This window comes from Propithecus coquereli, unplaced genomic scaffold, assembly GCF_000956105.1.
Source record: "Propithecus coquereli isolate 6110/MARCELLA unplaced genomic scaffold, Pcoq_1.0 Scaffold280, whole genome shotgun sequence".
NCBI lineage: Eukaryota > Metazoa > Chordata > Mammalia > Primates > Indriidae > Propithecus > Propithecus coquereli.
This window is the reverse complement of record NW_012148397.1, coordinates 1,121,620-1,139,756: the sequence shown is the minus strand read 5'-3', so window position 1 is coordinate 1,139,756 and position 18,137 is coordinate 1,121,620. Positions and strand designations below refer to the sequence as shown.

At 46.1% G+C, this 18,137-nt stretch overlaps 1 protein-coding gene across 1 annotated transcript in view; it reads left to right on the top strand.

The window, feature by feature from the left end:
• The window catches only part of CDYL2 (chromodomain protein, Y-like 2), a 161,954-nt gene that overhangs the window by 62,279 nt on the left and 81,538 nt on the right, over positions 1 to 18,137 (top strand). The window lies entirely within an intron of this gene.

Sequence of the window (18,137 nt, the reverse complement as noted above, 5' to 3'; positions counted from 1 at the left end):
GGAGTCTCGCTCTTGCTCAGGCTGGTCTCGAACTCCTGAGCTCAGGCAATCCTCCCGCCTCGGCCTCCCAGAGTGCTAGGATTACAGGCGTGAGCCACCGCGCCCGGCCTAGTTTTGAATTTTTTATAGGGAGGTGCCTTGGGTTAGGTCTGTTTTTGTTCATTATGTGGGATACCTGGTAGGCTCTTTGAATCTGGAAACATATTCTTTGTTGTGGGAATTTTCCAGAATCATTTTATTGATTTCCTCCTCCCTTTTCATTTCTCTGTTCTCACTTTCTTATCCTCTTTCTTATATTTCCTTTCCTGTATTCCTTCTGATTATGTTATTGTGTTATATTTCAGAAGCTGTTCCTATATTCATCTTCTAACATGCAGCCTTGCTGAATTAATATATTAAGTTTTAGCAGCTTTTTTTTTAAGCACTCAATCTAATTATGTCCATAGACAAACACGTCTCCTGGGATAAAACCAGTTTTGCCTCTTGATTTCCAACCTGGATGTCATTTATTTCTTTCTGCCTCTATTGAGTTAGTTGTATGGTTTTTAAAAATTTTGTTGCTATGGTGAATTACGTTGATTTTTTTTACAAAAGTTAAACCAGCCTTGCATTCTTCAGATAAATTCCACTTCGTCATGCTGTACAATCCTTTTTGTATATTGTTGGATTGTATTTGCTAAAATTGTAGTATTTTTGCATTTATGTATAGATAGATACTGGTTTGTAGTTAATTTTTTTTCTTATAATATCTTTGTTTGATTTTGGTGTCAAGATAAAGTTGCTCTCATAGAATGAGTTGGAAAGTATTGTCTTCTCTTCAGTTTTCTGAATTTGTGTGTATTTTTTTGTTCATTTGTTAATAGTGTAATTCACTAGTGAAGATTTTCTTGTGGAAAGATTTTAAACTAAAAATCCAATTTATTTGATAGAGGTAGTGCTATTTAGACTATCTATTTATTAAGGTTCTTGAGTGAGTCTTGCCTTTGTGTCACTCTAGGAATTTATTTATTTCATATAAGGTGTCAAATTTATTGGCAAAAAGTTAAAAGCATAATATTCTCTGATTATTCTTTTAATATTTTAGAATCTGTAGTGCTGTTACCTTTCTTATTCTTGATATTAGTTAGTATCTTCTCTCCTTTTTTCCTTGATCAGTCTGGCTAAAAGCGTATCAGTTTTATTGATTTTTTTTCTCATTGAATTAGCTTTTGGTTTCACTGATTTTTCTTTATCATTTTTATGTTTTCCATTTCATTAATTTCTTCTCTGATCTTTATTTTTTCCTTTCTACTTCTTTGGGTTTAATTTACTTTTTGTTTTTTTGTTTTAGTTGTTAAGTTCTGTTTTAGTTTCTTAATTTCTAATTTAATTTCATTTTGGTCAGAGAAATATTTTGTTTAACTTCAATCTTCTTAACTTTATCTAGACTTGTTTTTTGGCCTAGAGTATGGGCTATATTGACAAATATTCTATATGCATTTGAAAAGAGTGTTTATTCTGCTGTTGCTGTGTGGAGTATACTATAAGTGTCAACTAGGCCAATTTGGTTGATAGTGGTGTTCAGATTTTACTGTGTTCCAATTTTTTATATATACTGATTTTCTGGGTTCTTGTTCTATTAATTTTTGAGACAGATGTATTTACGCCTTTGACAATAATTGTGGATCCGTTTCTTTCTATTAGTTTTTGCTTTTTGTATTTTGAAGCTCTGTTATCAGTTGCATAAATGTTAAATTTATGTCCTCTTGATGAATTGGCCCTTTTATTATTATGAAATGACCTTCCTTTTTCCTAGTGTGAAATCTACATTTTATGCTATTCAAGTGGTCCCTCCAGCTTTCTTTTGATTAGTGTCAGCATGATGGAGCTTTTCCCATCCTCTCATATTTGATTCATTGGTGTCTCTATATTTAAAGCTTTTTCCATGTAGCCAGTGTATGGTTGGTTCTTGCTTTTTAATACAATTTGACAATCTCTTTTAACTGGGGTTTTTAGACTATTTACATTTAATATTATTGCTGTGGCTGGGCTTAATTCTGTTATCTTAATGTTTGTTTTCTGCTTGTCCTATCATTACATTGTTCCTCCCCCCACCTTCTTTTGTATTAGTTGAATACTTTTAAAAACTTACACATTTCTTCAGTTGGAATATTAGCTATACCTTTTGTTTTGATATTTTAGTGGTTTCGCTTTACAACAGATACTTTCAGTTTTTGCTTATCTAGAAATGTCTATATTTTGCCTTCATTTTGAGAAGTTATTTTTGCTAGCTATCAGATTCTTGGTTGACAGGTGGGTTTTTTTTTCTTTTTTTGCACTTTGAATATGTTGCCTTCTGGCATCTATTGTTTCTGGTGGCAAGTCAGCTATTAATATTACAGTACTCTTGTATGTGATGAATTGTTTTTCTCTTGTTGCTTAAAAGATTTTTCTCTTTATCTTTGGCCATCAACATTTGGCTGTGTTGTGTCTGGTTGTAGATATCTTTGCATTTATTCTACTTGGAATTTATGGAGCTTTTTGGATGTGTAAATTAGCGTTTCTCATCAAATTTGAGATGGATTCAGCCATTATTTCTTTTCTATTTTCTCCTTCCCTTTTTCTTTCTCCTCTCCTTGTGGTACTTCCGTTACACAGATGTTGTGATGTGCTTAATGTTGTCCCACGTTTCTCTAAGGCTCATTTCATTTTTCTTTATTCTTTTTTCCTCTCAGTTCTTCAGATTGCATAATCTCTATGGACTTACCTTCAAGTTCACTGATTCTTCCTTCTACCAACTCAAATCTATTGAATCTGTTATTAACGCCTGCTAGTGATTTTTTTTTTCATTTTGGTTATTGTACTTTTCAACTCCAAGATATCCATTTTGTTCTTTTTAAAAAAATTTCTATCTCTTTATTGATATTTTCTATTTGATGTGTCATAATCATCACACCTTTCATTCATTCTTTCAACATGGTTTCCTTTAGTTCTTGGAACATATTTTTAATGGCCGTTTTGAAGTCTTTGTCTGCTAAGTTCAACATCTGGGCCCCCTCAAAGATGATTTCTACCAATTGCTTTTGACCCCTGTGTGTTTATCATACCTTCCTGTTTCTTCTCATGTGTCATAACTTTCAGTTGAAAACTGGACATTTTAGCTAATTATAGCAAGTCTGGATCCTGATTCCCACTCGCTCTACCCCCAGCCGTGACTTGTTGCTTGTGTTTGGTCATTTATTTATTTGTTTATCTAATGGGTTGAACTAATTTTGTAGTCTTATTTTCCCTGTAGTGTGCAGCTTCTGATGTTCCTGCTAGGTTTTTCCCCTGTGTTTTTATCTTTTAGCCTAGATTGCCAGGATAACGCATTACATTTGCCGGCCGTGCCTTGCTAGCCTTCTCTGGCCTGTGACGGTTTCTCAGACGTTCCCCGTTCCTGACACCCTCGCCAGTTTCGAGGAGCCCTGGGCCAGGTGTTCTGTAGAAGGTCCCTCATCTTGGGTTTGTCTGATGTTTTCTCACAGTGAGATTGGGTTCTGGGTTTCTGCGGGGAGGAAGACCCCAGAGGTAAAGTGCCGTTTTCATTACATCATATCAAGGGCACGTGCTCTTGACATGGCTTGTCACGGATGTTGTTAACGTGGATCACCTGGCTGGGGTAGTATCTGTCCAGTGTTTCCCCTGTAGAGTTACTTCCCGCCCCGCCCCCCACCACACACATTTTGTATATTCCATGCTGCAACCCTAGAATCAGACAGTTCCCCAAGAAGCCCTTGTTTCTTTTATTGGAGAATGATATTAGAACCAAAGTCTGAATGTTAGGCATTATTAATGTATTTTTTTTCTTTTCGCTTAAGCCGAAAAGTAGTTGCAGTTTCATGGGGAAAGATGCCTCAGCTGGTCTTCCATTCAATAAACACGTATTGAATGCCAAGCTTTGTCCTTGGGATAAAATTTTGAGTTATTTAAAACTTGCTCTAAATAGAATTTCACTTTTTTATACATAGTAATTAGAAATCTATTTATCATTTAATCTTATTTTAGTAAAGGGTTATACTTATATTGGAGTAGGATCATACAATTATTGTTTATTGTGCTAAAATCAATGTCTTTATGTTACAGACTCCTTCATTTTGTTGCTGGTTTTAAAAACAAATGATTTTTCTTGGGAGAAAACATATGGATGTATATTGATTTGAGTTACTAAATGTTGGCCAAATAATTTTTCAGTGTTTGTGTAGAAACTTTCAAATATACACAGATCTAGAGACTCTTATTCCAAACTCTCATGAATCCATTACCGCGCTACAGCTGTTTGAACTCATGGCCAATCTTATTTCATCTAAACCTGACACTTTTTTCTGGATTAGCAAATCATTTTGAACTTAAAATATATGCCATTGCTTTTCTGACTCAGACATACATAATGGAAGAAGCTTAAATCAATTCTGAAGAACATTTAACAGTTGGCCTTTTTAAGAGCTAGTGAGTGACTAATTGTCATCCCACTTCAGAAGAGGAAGGCTTCAGGTCCCAGTGTATTAGAAGCTTGTGGGTTGAATGATACCAAGAACATTTGTAACAAGTTAAGAATTTGAAAAAAATGGGAATTCAGTCCTTTGGGTCATAGAATTCAGATTCCACTCTTCTCGAATAGCAGGGAGCGTGCTCGTCACTAAAGCATGTCGCTCACGCTGGGGTTGGCTGGATTTCAGTAGCAAAATATGCCAACTATTTTTCAATTCAGCCTGGGTTAGGTTTTCTCAGGTCGGTCAAACATACCCCTTGCCAGAATTTCTTTTGCGCTGCTGGAACTTCTGCATCTGGTTTAGGCTACAAGGACTGAATATAGTTCTTAGGCATGAAGATGAGAATGTGAAATGTGTAGACTGAGATTCGTAGACTAAGATGAGATTTGTAGACCCAGTCATTCAGGGAGTCTTTCTTGAGTGCCTGGTGTGGGCCGGGTGCTATGCCATGATGCAGCGGGCAACAGGACAGACGTAGACCCAGCTGCGTGGGGCTCGCGGTCTATGGGTGAGAGTGGGCAGTCACCACGAATCACACAAATCACTAACTACCATTGCGAAAAGTGTCGTAAAGGGATAGAGGAGAGTGCTAAAACGTAGGGGTTCCTAATTTTGTCTAGGATGTCAGGGAAGATGCTCTGAGGAAGCGACACTAAACTAGGACCTAAAGGGTGAATAGGAGTTGGTGAGACAAAGCACGCGTGTGTGTTGGGGGCAACTGTGTGGGAGTTTGGAGTGTTCCAGCCCCAGGGAACGGTACCCCCCAAAGACTCTGCAGCGGGAAGGAGCTGAACGTGTCCTAGGCAGCTCCCCGGAGTGTGGTCCAGGAGTGGGGCAAGTAGACGGCGTAATGAGAAGCTTGGATTTTATTCTTAGCATGGTGGGCAAACACCGAAGGATTTAAGGACAGGGCCTTACAGAGTCGGCTTTACAGCCTCGAAGATCACCTGGCCACCGTGTGAAGAGTGCATGGGTTGGGGGGTCCAGGTCGGAAGCAGGGTGACCGCTCGGGGAGCTGCAGCAAGGGTCTGGGTGAGAGGTTTTGCGACTTGGCCATGCCGGGAAGAGGGTGGATTTGAGAGCTAATTCATAGAGCTTTAATGCCACACTCAACTTTTTTTGAGTGTGACCTACTAAACGGAATATATGTTGCATCGTGAGCCTAGTACACAAATGGTGTATGCGTATGTGAAACAAACGCTTCATAAAACAATGCTTTAGGACAGGCAAGGCACACTGATATGTTTCGTGGCATGCCATGTATGTGTCATGTGTGTTCTGTGCTCGAGGTGGGTGGAGAGTGTTATGGGAATGTGTGAACCACGCTAAGCCTGGATCTTCACCATCTTCATCCTGCATGAAGTAGAGTCGCTCCAAAGTGTTAGGGATTTGTTCTTTAGAGAGAACACCCTGGTGGCATAGAAAAAAGAGCCATGTGACGGGAACTCTTAGACGTACATCGTTGCTCTAGTTCTTCTCTTCCTTCTCCTGGTCTTCCTCTTCCGTTTCCACATCTTCAGCAGGGGGTGGCAAACTTTTTCTGTAAAGGGCCAGAGAGTAAACATTTTTCAGCCTTTTGGCCATGCCATTTGGTCCCTGTCTCTGCTCCTCGGTTCTGAGGTTGTGAAAGTAGCTGTAGGTTATATGTGAGCAGTCGGGCAGGGCTTTGTTCTCAATAAAACTGTATTTACTGAAACAGCTGGCGGGCTGGATTCGGCCACAGGCTGTGGTTTGCTGACCCCGTCCTGAGGAGCAGAAGGCAACGTCCTGTGGGATCAGTATCTCACTGAAGGGAAACCAGTGTGCCAGAGGGATGGTGTCTTTCCTACCTGGTCCTCCCAGTGTGGCCACAGCACCTGGACTGTGTTGGCTCTTGGGCAGCAGGTGTGGCACTTGGAGGGCTTGCCTCTGGAGACCCTGGGCTCGGAAGCAGTCGGAGTTAAGGCTCCTGCTTGGAAACGTTCCGTCTCGTAGCCGCAGGTTCTGCCCCAGACAGAATGCAAACTGTGGATTGAACGTGCGGCTGAGGTCCTCGGCACGGTGAAGCTGGACTTGGTGCCGGGCCAGGGATTCGTCGATACGGCCCTTCTGGGCAGAGCTCCCTGCTGTAGGGGCCACACATCTGTGAATGCAGCTTTTGTGCCAGGAGGAGCAGCTCCCGAGAGGAGGTGGCTTGAGATGGCTTCTTGGGGCTGTTCTTCCTCTCTCCAGGAATTCCTGGCCCTCAGCCACACACCTAAGTACAGTTGGAAGCAAACGGCTGGCCTAAGCGGGTGCCTAAATGGGTTTGGGTGCACAGGGCTCAGCGAGGAGAGTTGCAAAGTGCCCTACTGAGCGCGGCAGCTCACCTTTGCCCTGCAGCAGGGCGGGGTCCTGGCCCTCGGCCCTCTGTGCCTTTCTCATACTCTGCCTTTGCCTTCCCTTCTGCTCTGCTCGTGGAAATCCTCTGTGTCCTCTACGGCTCAAGTCCTGAGTCTTCTCCTCAGTGGAGACTGAATCCCCCACTCAAGAGTAATTTCCCTTCTTGTGGACTCTCCCAGGGTGACAGGTATGCTAATGAGTCTGCCTCCTGCAGTGGATGATAAAATTTTAGAGTGCATGGTCTATGGTTTATCCGTCCTTGAGTTCCATCTCCTAGTACCTAGAGAGAACATGGTATATTGGAGAACTAGCATGGTGTTTTGGAAAGGGTGTAGGCTTTAGATGTCTGCCAATTACTTCCTCTGTAACTTTGGGCAAGTTTGACTTTCTTGAGCCTCAGTTTTCTGATCTGTAAAATGGGCCTACCAAAACCAGTCTTAGATATGTTCTGAGGATTACAGATAAAATATACATGATGCTTGTGCACCCATTCCATTGTTGATGACTTTGCCATTTTGGCTTGATAAAGTATCTCATCAAAAGGAGCTGGGGAACATTGGGGAGGTTAGGCTGAGTCCGCGGGGTACATCTCAGGGCTTAGCATGGCATTTGCCTTCACTGACTCTAAGGCACTATCGAATGTAAGATGCTCTGTTATTTTATGTACCTCTAGACGATAGAATTTCCTGGGGAGCTTTCACGTATCTTGAGGCCAAGCCATACTCCAGACCAGAATCATCAGTAATTTGGGTTCTGAACATTGGTTTTATTCATTCATTCATTTCTTTATTTTTTATCATCATTTTAAAAACTTCCCAGGTGATACTATTGTGCGGCCAAGATTAAGAACCATCACACTCAACACCACTGTCCGTTACGTGATGACTCGGTGCTTCCTCATCACGGGGATTATTAGTTTAGTTTGTTTGTCGAGCCCTTTTAGATGTCACCTCAGCTCCTGAGGAGTTCCCTGACCTCTTCCTTGTCAAAGAAGGGTCTCTCCTGGGAATGCTGTAGGAGCCGACAGACACCAAAACTGGGTGGTGGCTGGGATTTTGCTCTGCCTGGGGTACAGTCCCCAAGTTTGCAGACAGGCAGCTCCTGGGCTTGGGTTCACTGGGTCGGGGGAGAGACATACAGGGCAAGGGACTGTGAGGAATGTGTGGCTCCAGGCCGGGGGTGTGGGACTGTGAGGGACGGGGCCAGTATAAGGCACCTTTGATTTCCGTCCGATGGCAGAGATGATAAAACGGGAACTCGTGTGTCCTTGAGAATCGGAATATGGCAGATCACATACCTGATGCTAAATCCGCCTAGAAGGAAGCAGTCACCAGTGGCTCAGCTTTGCAAAGGATGCTGGGCTTGTGTTTCACTCTCGGGGCTCTGAGTATGATAATGGGTCCCCTGTAGGGCACCGTTCTGCTACCCGAACCTGCTCAGAGCTCAGGCTTGTGAATCAGCCCCGATTTTGAATCCAGGCCCCAGGGTGTATTAGCCACATGACTTTAGGCAAACCTTTAACTCTTCTGGGCCTCAGTTTTCTCACCTGTCAAGTGGGAATGATAACAGTAGCAACCTCAGAGGCCTGTTTGGAGGGTTAAATGAATGACCGGGAGTGATGTGTTTGGCATGTGCCCCGCACACAGCAAACACCCTGCAAAAAGCAGCGATTGATTTCTTAGCACTCTCGTTCTCTGGCGGTTGTTCTTAGTAGCACTGTGATTTATTATACTCCTGGTTTTGGCCAAGCACTGGGGAGGCTGAGAAGGAAGGCCCTAACCGCCTGGGAAGAGGTGACGTTTTCCGGGGCTTAGTGGAAGTGTGTTCTCCGTGTCTGGGGTCTCTTCAGGATGAGCACGTTATTTTCTCTCTGTAGCCACTTCCTTATAATGATACGATGTGGGTTCTCTTTGGTTATTTTAGTCTATTCTCTTATTTAAGATAAGTTACCCCACTTGTGACTCTAAAGAAAGCCTTTCAGCAACCACACATGCTCAATTTCTGAAGCAGTTGGCTCTCAGGGTTTATTTTTAAACCAGAGACAACATTACAAGTGGTGGCTGGGTCCCCAGCCAGCCTGCTGAAGTCTTCAATCGCTAATGCTAAAGGAGCAGAAATGGATAGCGTGTCCGCTGCAACCTACCTTCACTTCCACATTGGGCCAAGAGGAAAATGCATCCTCAATCCCAGGAAGAAATGCCAGGGACATGTTTTCCCAGCAGTGACATCTGTTTCTGAAGCCACGTTGAAGGGATGGGTGGGGTAGGCACTTCTGGGCAAAACACCCTCCACGTTTAAAGAGTTGTCAGTAGCGAACAATGTTCCTTGTTCTTGGGGAAGAGCGAGCGTTCATTTCCAGAGGATTTCCCGGTGGGATCCACCGACACGGACGACAGGATTCGTCAGAGGCATTTATGTGGCTGGGTTGTCTTTGTGCTGCCTGGTTTTCGGGCACTGAGTGGTGACTGTTTACAGTTATGGCAGGGATTGGCATCAGATCCACATGGGCAAACCTTGTGCCAAGTTTTTGTCTCCTTGCTTCATTGGTGTTCTGGCATTTGGAGTTCAGGTGGCCGTCGGTGTTTTCCGGGATCCAGCACGAAAACCAGGCACATGCACAGAGAGGGGGGCCGCGCAGGCAGCTGGGAGGCGGAGCTGGAGTCCTGAACGAGCTGGAGTCCGTTCGCCTCCTGGTTCTGCGTGGATGTTGTATAGTTTGAGGGCTCGAGAGATGGCTTAGATTCTCTTGATTCTCTTGTTCTCACCCTAATTCTTGACCTGCCCTTTCTGCCTAAAGTTGGTTTGCTCTATCATTAAAAGCTGGTGGCTTCACAGTGTCAAGGCATGGGAGAGGGGACACTGTTGGGAAATGACCCAACCACAGGGATTATCAATGATGCTTTTGAAACCCTTCCTGATTAACCAGGCTTGGGTACAGAAATGCCGGGGAGGGTCTGGGTGGGACAGAAGGTGACCAAGGCAGACCCCGGCAATGTCTCTGGTTCCCCTGGGGCCGATTCTATTGTCATCATGTCTGCATGGACAGACACAAGCTGTGAGCAAGGTGCTTCCTGTCCTCGTGACCGCACAGCGTGAAGTGTGGCCGGCACAGCCTCCTTGTTTCCTGTCGCTGTGTCTGGGTTTACAGGAGAGATGGCAACACATAGGGGTTCAGAATCGGTGTCCTAGGTGACCTTGATTTCCTCCAGCAGCCCAAGGTACAGAGGCTTGTTTGTCTCAATTTGGAGTTGTTGGCCAGTCCTTATGTTGGAAAAGCAGGAACTGCCTGCAGAGCTGAAAACACTGCAGTGATTCTCAAAATTTAGTGCATGCAGGTGACTAGGGGTCTCGTTAAAATGAAGACTCATTTAAAGTGAAGCGCCATTCCTACGTGCCGATGCAGAAAATTAAAATGATGGAGACCGTGATGAGCCTGGCTTGTGTCAGGTCCCTACTCTGTGCTGAGTATAATCATTTAATACAGCAACCTGTGAGCCATTCCTGTTCCTAGTCCCATTTGTAAATGGGGAAACTGAGGCCCTGAGAAGTTAGAAGACTCGCTCAAAGCCCACACACACTCCTGTTCCTAACCTCATTCAGCAGCGTGAGGGGCTGGGCCTAGGAATCTACAGTTTTACAGGCACCGCTGAGGATCTCCAGACCCAGGTTTGAGAAACATTGTCTGGACTTCGAGCTCACAGGGGCCAGGAACTGTGTCTGTGTCACTCAATCTCCAGGGCCTAGGCTGGGCCAGGTGCATAACAGATGTTCAATCCATTCTTGCTGAAGGAATGATTGAGTAACAGTCCCTTCCAAGGAGTCCCTTGGGAATCTCAGGAGCTCCTGCCCAATTCTCTGGGAGGATTAAATCCCTAGTTCTGACAACCTTGGTCTTGTTGCCAAGAACAATTCCGTCTGGTCTCCTGGTTCTGCTCCTGGATCCCTGCATCGTTCCCTGGCCCTAAGTCCTTACCTCCTTAGTAGCCTCCCTGTTTCTCTAGACCCCAGGCCATCCCTTGCTGTTGTCAGTACCTTTCTTAGGGACTGGGCTTCTGTCGCCAACAAAGGTGTGGCTCCTGGGACCCCCTTGCCTGGGCAGGCTTTCCTGATGCTGCCCTCTGGCCTGTTATTCTGGGTTCTCTATCCCATGCCTGTGTCTAGTGGGACACCACCTGCCATCTGCTGCTGTAGCCTGGGTGTCAGGTTACACTGGCCAGACTGGACTTCCAGCTCCTTCGGCTGCATTCCTTTCCCACAGTGGCAGGTTCTAGTTCCTGAGCCTGGCCCTCATCCAGCCTGCCTTGTCATGGAGCAGTAAGGCAGCGCTGTTTGAATATGGTCAGGGGATATAGATCTTAGGCACTGAGTGGGTGGGCTCAGGTTCAACTCCTGGCCCTTAGGCAAGCACTTTAACTCTCAAAGCCTCAGTTTCCATGTCTGTAAATCAGGTGTGATGGTTGTAATCTCTCCCTCAGTGCGTTGTGGTGAGGATTAATTGGGATTGTGTGTATAAGGTGCCTCATGTCATGGCGGCCATGACTTTCTTGGGTTTTGTTCCTGGCTTGGCCATGTGACCTTAGGAATCTCATCTAACCCCTCTGAGTCCCAGTTGCTACATCTGTAAAGTAAGGATAACAGCCCCTCCTGGGTTTGTCAGGGTGATCCAATAACACTGCTCGGGAAAGCACCCAGCACGAACCAGACAACAGATGCACATTGAATGTGCCTCATAGCACGCTTGACCTTGCAAGTGGAGAACATTTATTAGAAACAGGCCTGCTCAATGTGCCCCCTCTTTTGCCTCCATAAACCATGTGGGAAAACTTTTCTAAGAACCATGTCACATTTTGCATGGCAGGGAATTTCTAGTATATGATGGAGATCCTCTCCCCACTTCAGTATTTACTTGTATGCGCTATACTTTGCACATGTGCAATTAATTAATCCCACTAATTTTAATTATTCATTTCCTATCTGTCTTCTACATATCCTGGCCAAATCCCCAAGGACCAGTGCCTTGTATGTCTGCTTCACTCACTGCTCCGTGATCCTAGCAGGTCTCATGAATGCTGTTGCCTCCCAGACAGGGGAGGAGACCTGAAAAGCCATCCGGCTCAGTCTCCAATTTGCCACAGGGATTTTGTCTTCTTGGCTCTTAAGAGAGTAAAGCGGCCTCCTTAGATGCCGCCCTAGTGGAATCTTAGGAAGAGGACTGGGACTCTTGATTGCCCCAACTCAGGTTACCTCTGTCTCCACCAGCCTTCCCTTGTAGCAGTGGCTGCTGTCTTTTTATAAGATGGAGCTCACCAAAAATAACAAGGTGGGAAAGAGAACTGTTGACATTCAAGATCATCACAGAAGACACATAAGTCAATCTGGGACTTTGGGCAGCTCCTGAAGGTCAATATGCTGGGACTAAGGTTGTATAGTGAGAGTGGCTAGTCACCACACTTTGTGTCATCTGGACTGTCTCCATCCACCCATCTACCACCCATCCATCTACCTAATCATCCTTCCATCCATCCTCCCACCCACTCACCCAACTATCCATCCATCTATCCATCAATCCACCCACTCCTCCATCCATCCATTCATCCACCCACTCCTCCATCCATCCATTCATCCACCCACTCCTCCATCCATCCATTCATCCACCCATCCACCCAACCAACCGTCCATCCATCTATCCAATCATCCGTCCACCCACCCACTCAACCGTGCATCCATCTATCCATCAATACACCCACTCCATCCATCCATTAGTCCACTCATCCACCCACCCATCCACCCATCCACCCATCCTTATATCTAATCCATCCACTCAACCATCCATCCACCCACCTATCTAATCATCCATTCATCCATCCGTCCATCCATCCACTCTCCCACCCACCCACCCATCCAACCAACCAACCATCCATGCATCCATTTACCCACCTCCATATACATCCATTCCATCCATCCATCTATCTAATCATCCATCTACCCACCCATCCACACATTCATCTACCTACCCACCCCGCCACCCATCCATTTCATCCATCCATCCATCCATCCATCCATCCATCAGTCCATCCACACAGTCATCCAGTATGTCAGGAGCCCTAGTAAATCCTGACGTACAATGTGAAAAAAACCAGACAGGTACCCTGCTCTGGTGAGCAGAGGGTGGGAAGTACACTAGTTGAGTAGTCCCCTGAAGGGTGTATAATTATGATGAAGTAAGTGCTTTGAAGGAAAGAGCCTTTAATGAGGGGATCTTACTGTGGGGAGCCACAGAGGCTTTTCTCTGCTGAAGTGATATTTGAGCTGAGATGAGAATAAGGAGCTAACGGTTACTAAGTGCTTTTTATGTGCTAGGCCCTGTTACGATTATTTTTACCTGATTTATGTATGTTTCCTCTTCATCCTCATGGTGATGCCATGAAGCAGGAATGATTATCTTCCCCATGAGGAACTGAGACCTAGAGAGGTTCAGGTCAGTGACAGATGGAATTTGAGCTCAGGAAGTCAGGCTTAGAATCCACTTCTGCCATCTAAGGGCTGAGGAGGCCTTAGAGGAAGAGGGATGGGGAATGAAAGCACCTTCCGGGACTCCAGGGCCAGGCAGGTGGGGACATGGATGATTCCAGAGGGTGTCTGGAGGGCAGAGAGCAAGGAGGAGACAGGAGGGCGAAGGGGCAGGAGGTTCAGGGGCTTTCAAACTGGGCAGGGCCTTAGAGACCATATTTAGGATTTCGTACTTTATCCTTTGAGTAATGGAGAGCCTCTGGAGAGTTTTAAGCAGGCAGAGAAAATGGGGGACACAATCAGATTTTCATTAGGGAAACCCTCCCTTGAGGGAGGGAGGCCAGGATGGTGTGGGGATGTCCCTTTGGAGGCTGCCATGGTAGGCTGGTGGCCCACACCAGGGCAGTGCCAGTGGGGAACCGTGGATGTTCATAAATGTCTTCGAAGGAGATTCAGGAGGTAAAATTGAAGGTCTTGGCTATGGGAGGTACGAACGTGGGCCCTCTGGTTGTCAGCACAGCTGCTCCCCTTGGATGAGTGGCATAGTTGGGGTGTTGGTCATGGACTCCCAAAGCCCTCAGTCTTTGTTGACTATGGCAGGATCACGATGTGGGGTCCCACAAGGATTTCTGTATCTTCAGGCTATGCCAGCCATACAGGGACTATGGCATGTGCTCTGGAATCCACGTCAGGCCCTGAGCCAGACACAACATGTCTTCCTCTTTGCTCTTGTGATCCTTGTGGCCGTAGTTGGGTTCACGGTGTGGGCCAGGGTCCTGGTTACACTTAACTTCCATCGCATCTCAGTTGGCCTCCGGGTAGGTGGACTTCTCCCCTCGTTTGGATGAGCCAAATGGCCCCTTCAGAGTCTGCTGATGTTTCTCTCTGAGGACTCTGTCCCTGATCCTCAGTAATTTCAGGGGTCCAGGTGTGATCTGAGCCTCCGGCTGCCTCTCACTTGGTGGGATGGGTGGAAACACTGTATCGATCCTGCTCTGTGAAATCTGCTTGTCCACTAAAGGAGCTTGGTAAATGCTCACCTTTCATTTGTTCTCTAAAAATGGAGCTTCAGATCAAATGTGAGGATAGCTTATTTGGGGGATGATTTATCCTTTCCTGGGGAAGCCTCAGGTGAGCCTTGGGGTTAGTTGGATTCAGTGTGGGATGCAGAGCTATTTCTTGTCAGGGTTCCCAGGGTGGCGTTAATGTGAGGTATGCTGGGATTTTATAGACAGGATGGTTGGGGAAGCAGAGAGAGCTGGGTGGGGTTAGGGATAGGGTAACTGGCGTTACTGAGGTGGCCAAAACTTGCGGCAAATCCAGGGACTTCTGAGCTAATGCAGGAGACACAAGAACAGAGGTACGAAGGGCAGGTCACAGGCCGGGTGGGCAGCGGCCTCTAGAGTGATTAATTTATTTTTCAATTTTTATTTGTTTTCCCTTTTATTTTTAGTTGACATGTAATGATCATACACATTTATGGGATACAGTCTGATATTTCGGTACGTGTCTGCAATGTATAATGATCAAATCAGCATGAGTAGCGTACCCAACACCTCAAGCATTTATCATTCCTTTGTGTTGTGAACATTCAAAATCCTCCCTTCTAGCTTTTCTCTGGATTTATTGGTATTAGGTAGTAAGACCCTAAAACGTATCTGATGGGACAGGAGAAAAGGGGCCCCCTGCAGTTAAGGGGATAACAGGATAGGGCTCAGTGTCAAGGCCCAAGCTAAGTGGTCCAGGTTTTGGGACAATGCTTCAGTTCCAGTATCAGAATTTATATTGCTGTAAAACAGAGCACCCACAACTTAGTGGTGTAAAAAATATTTTTTAGTGCTCATGGATTCTGAGGATCAGGCATTCAGATGGGGAATGTGGGAATGGCTTGCTTCTGCTCCACGGCCTGGGGCCTCTGCTGGGAAGACCCGAAGGCTGGGGTGACTTGAAGGCTGGGGCTGGAGTCACCTGAAAGCAAATTTACTCACCTGTCTGGTGGGTGATGCTGGCTCTAGGCTGGGACCTGAGCTTTGCTGGTCAGCTGGAACACCTACACGTGGTCTCTCCACGTGGGCCCATTTGGGCATCCTCACAGCATGGCCGCTGGATTCCAAGAAGGGACATCCCAAGAGAGCACAGTGGAGGTGAGTGGCACTTTTATGATATAGCTACAGAAGTCACATAGGGTCACTTCCATGCACTCTGTTAGTTGAGACAGACTCAAAGGTCCACCCAAGTTCAAAGGGAGGGGACATGGACCCTACCACTTGATGGGAGGAGGGGCAAGGTCCTATTGTGAGCAGAGGGGAGATGTTCATGTGGCCATCCGTGGGAAGTACCCACGCCCAGCCACAGGATGGTGGAGGAGATTGTGTCGAAGTCCTGGTCAACACCAGGTGACTGCTGAATCTCTGATCAAAGCTCGTCAAATGTTCCAAGGGACCTTTTGAGCTCTGGGTTAAGCTTCAATATGCAAATGGAACATCCTGAACAGTAAACCATGGCTGTGGCTACAGTGCATCTGAATGGCCATTTGATTTAAAAAAAAAAATGCTGCCAATCTCCTTGATGTGTGTCTATAAATGGCACATGACAATCTGATTGAGTCGCCTGAATGATTTCAGACTTCTTCCCCCAGTGCACTGTACTGACAGCCCGTCATAGCTTGTCTCAGAACTTCATCCTGCTACCCATCCACCCGAGTGTTTGTCTTATTGAGTGCCTGCAGCGTGCCAGCCATTGCACGGGGCATTACGAGCAGGAGAGGTAGGAGAAGCCACGTGGCTCAGTAGAGCACAGGCCATACCCTCGAGGAATGCACTGTCGCTGAAGAGCTGTTCTTGTACGAGTAAGTACCGCTGCTGAGGGCCGTGGAACAGCTCTTGTCTGCAGCTGAGCGCTCTGTAAATGAAGCCACACCTTGGACCTGGGGCGCACTTGGCTTTGGATATCCGTGCGGCTCACCTCCTCTTGTCCCTTCTGTTAGGCACTGGCAGGAAGTCCACATTTGCTACCACGGAGGCTGGGGCCCCTCTGGGTTGTACTTTACTGAGCTTGCAACACCCAGTGGATTTAAAACTGAGCCAGCCACACATCCTGCATAAGTCAGATGAAGGGAAAGATATGTCTGGTGACAATTGGGACACAGTCCTTCTTGGCGATTGCATTTTCTTTTAGACATCCATTTCCTGTTCATCCCAGAGCTGTGCCCTGTAGCTCGGGACCGCGTTACCACATGTGCCTTTCGAGGGCGTTGCCGTTTTCCTTTCCATGCGCCCTGCTCAGCCCTGCAGAGTCCTTCTTCCTGCTGCCTCCGGCTGCCCACCTTCTCCCACGCGCTGCTGCTGGGGTGGGATCGTTTCTGCCTTGTTCATGCCCTCGAGTACTCAGTTTCTTGCTTTGGTGCTGAGGCAACAGGGAGATGCCAGAGACCAGCAGTGTCCTTGCGACACTGATGAATGAACCAAAGAGGGGATAGCAAGGGCACACAGAGGACACCAGGCAGTGACAATTACACCAGCGGCTTCATGCACCGTCTCCAGGTGATCCAGTGGTCATTTTTGAGGGCCTTTTTGGGCCTTATGTTAAAACATACAACTTCGATTACATTCGGTGGAATTATAATGAGCAGTGGCTTGGATTTCTTTTTAAAATGTTCTCCCTCTTACCTCCCAGCCTCATCAGCCCCCATACTTACGGCTTGGATGGTGGGGGTGGGTGACGCTCAGGGGCCTTATCTGCTGTTGGCCGAGTACTCGGTAATTCAGGATCCTGTTGGAGTCTCTGTCCCTCGGTGCCATGTTGAGTGTGGTCAACCGGGGCATTGTGCTCTTTCTGGGCATGTCAGGCAAGAGATTACATTTGGAAATACAGGTGGTTGGAGTGGCTCTTGAAATACTAAGCTTCCAATTTAATGAGTATTTATTAAGCCCCTCTTAGGGCTTAATAAGGTAGGCGTGTTGCTTTTTAAAAACATCGAATCCTCAGAACAACCACTTGTGAGAGACTGTTATCCCTATATTTCTGAAGAGGAAAGGGAGGCTCAGAGAGGTAAAGTAACTTGTTGAAGGTCACACAGCAAGCAGCTCAGATGAAATCCCAGGGCTGTCAGGATCCAGAGCTTGAGCTCTCTCTTCTATTCTGCATCCCAGGTGTTCAGAGGAGGAGAAAGCTTTCTTATATGGGAAAAGCCAACTCTTTTATTCACTCGAAATGCTAATAAAAACAGGACTTCTGTTAAGCACTCAGAGCAGTGTCATCGTTCCCCGCTCCCAGGTGTGCACGCAGGTGGGTCTGCCCCTACGTGAGCTGTAAACGCCTGGTTCTCCGCATGGGAGTTTGGGCTGATTCAGAGCTTTTCACACCATTTGTTCAGGACACGGACTTTATATTTTTCACAGAATCTGCTGGGTGGTTCCTTTTGTGCTAATGTGAAAATGCCTCACTTCCTGCCGGCCATGTGGTTTGTCCAGAAAGTTGTCTTCCTAGTAACAGCCCTACTTGAAACAAACCTTCCCACCTGGTTTTCACCCATTAGCGCAGTGAGCACAGAAGTCTGTTCCGTTTGCAGTCGACCCACAAAACCTTGACTTTCTATTGGTATGTTTTGCCCTGCACGTTTGCGTGTTGCAAAGGGACTACTGTTTCCCTATTTACAGCACGCAGCGGGGCTGCAAATTAGCTTTCGTGACAAACTGCAGATAACCAGCCATAGTTGAGGATTCAGATTCGTACTGTTACGAAAGTATGTATTCA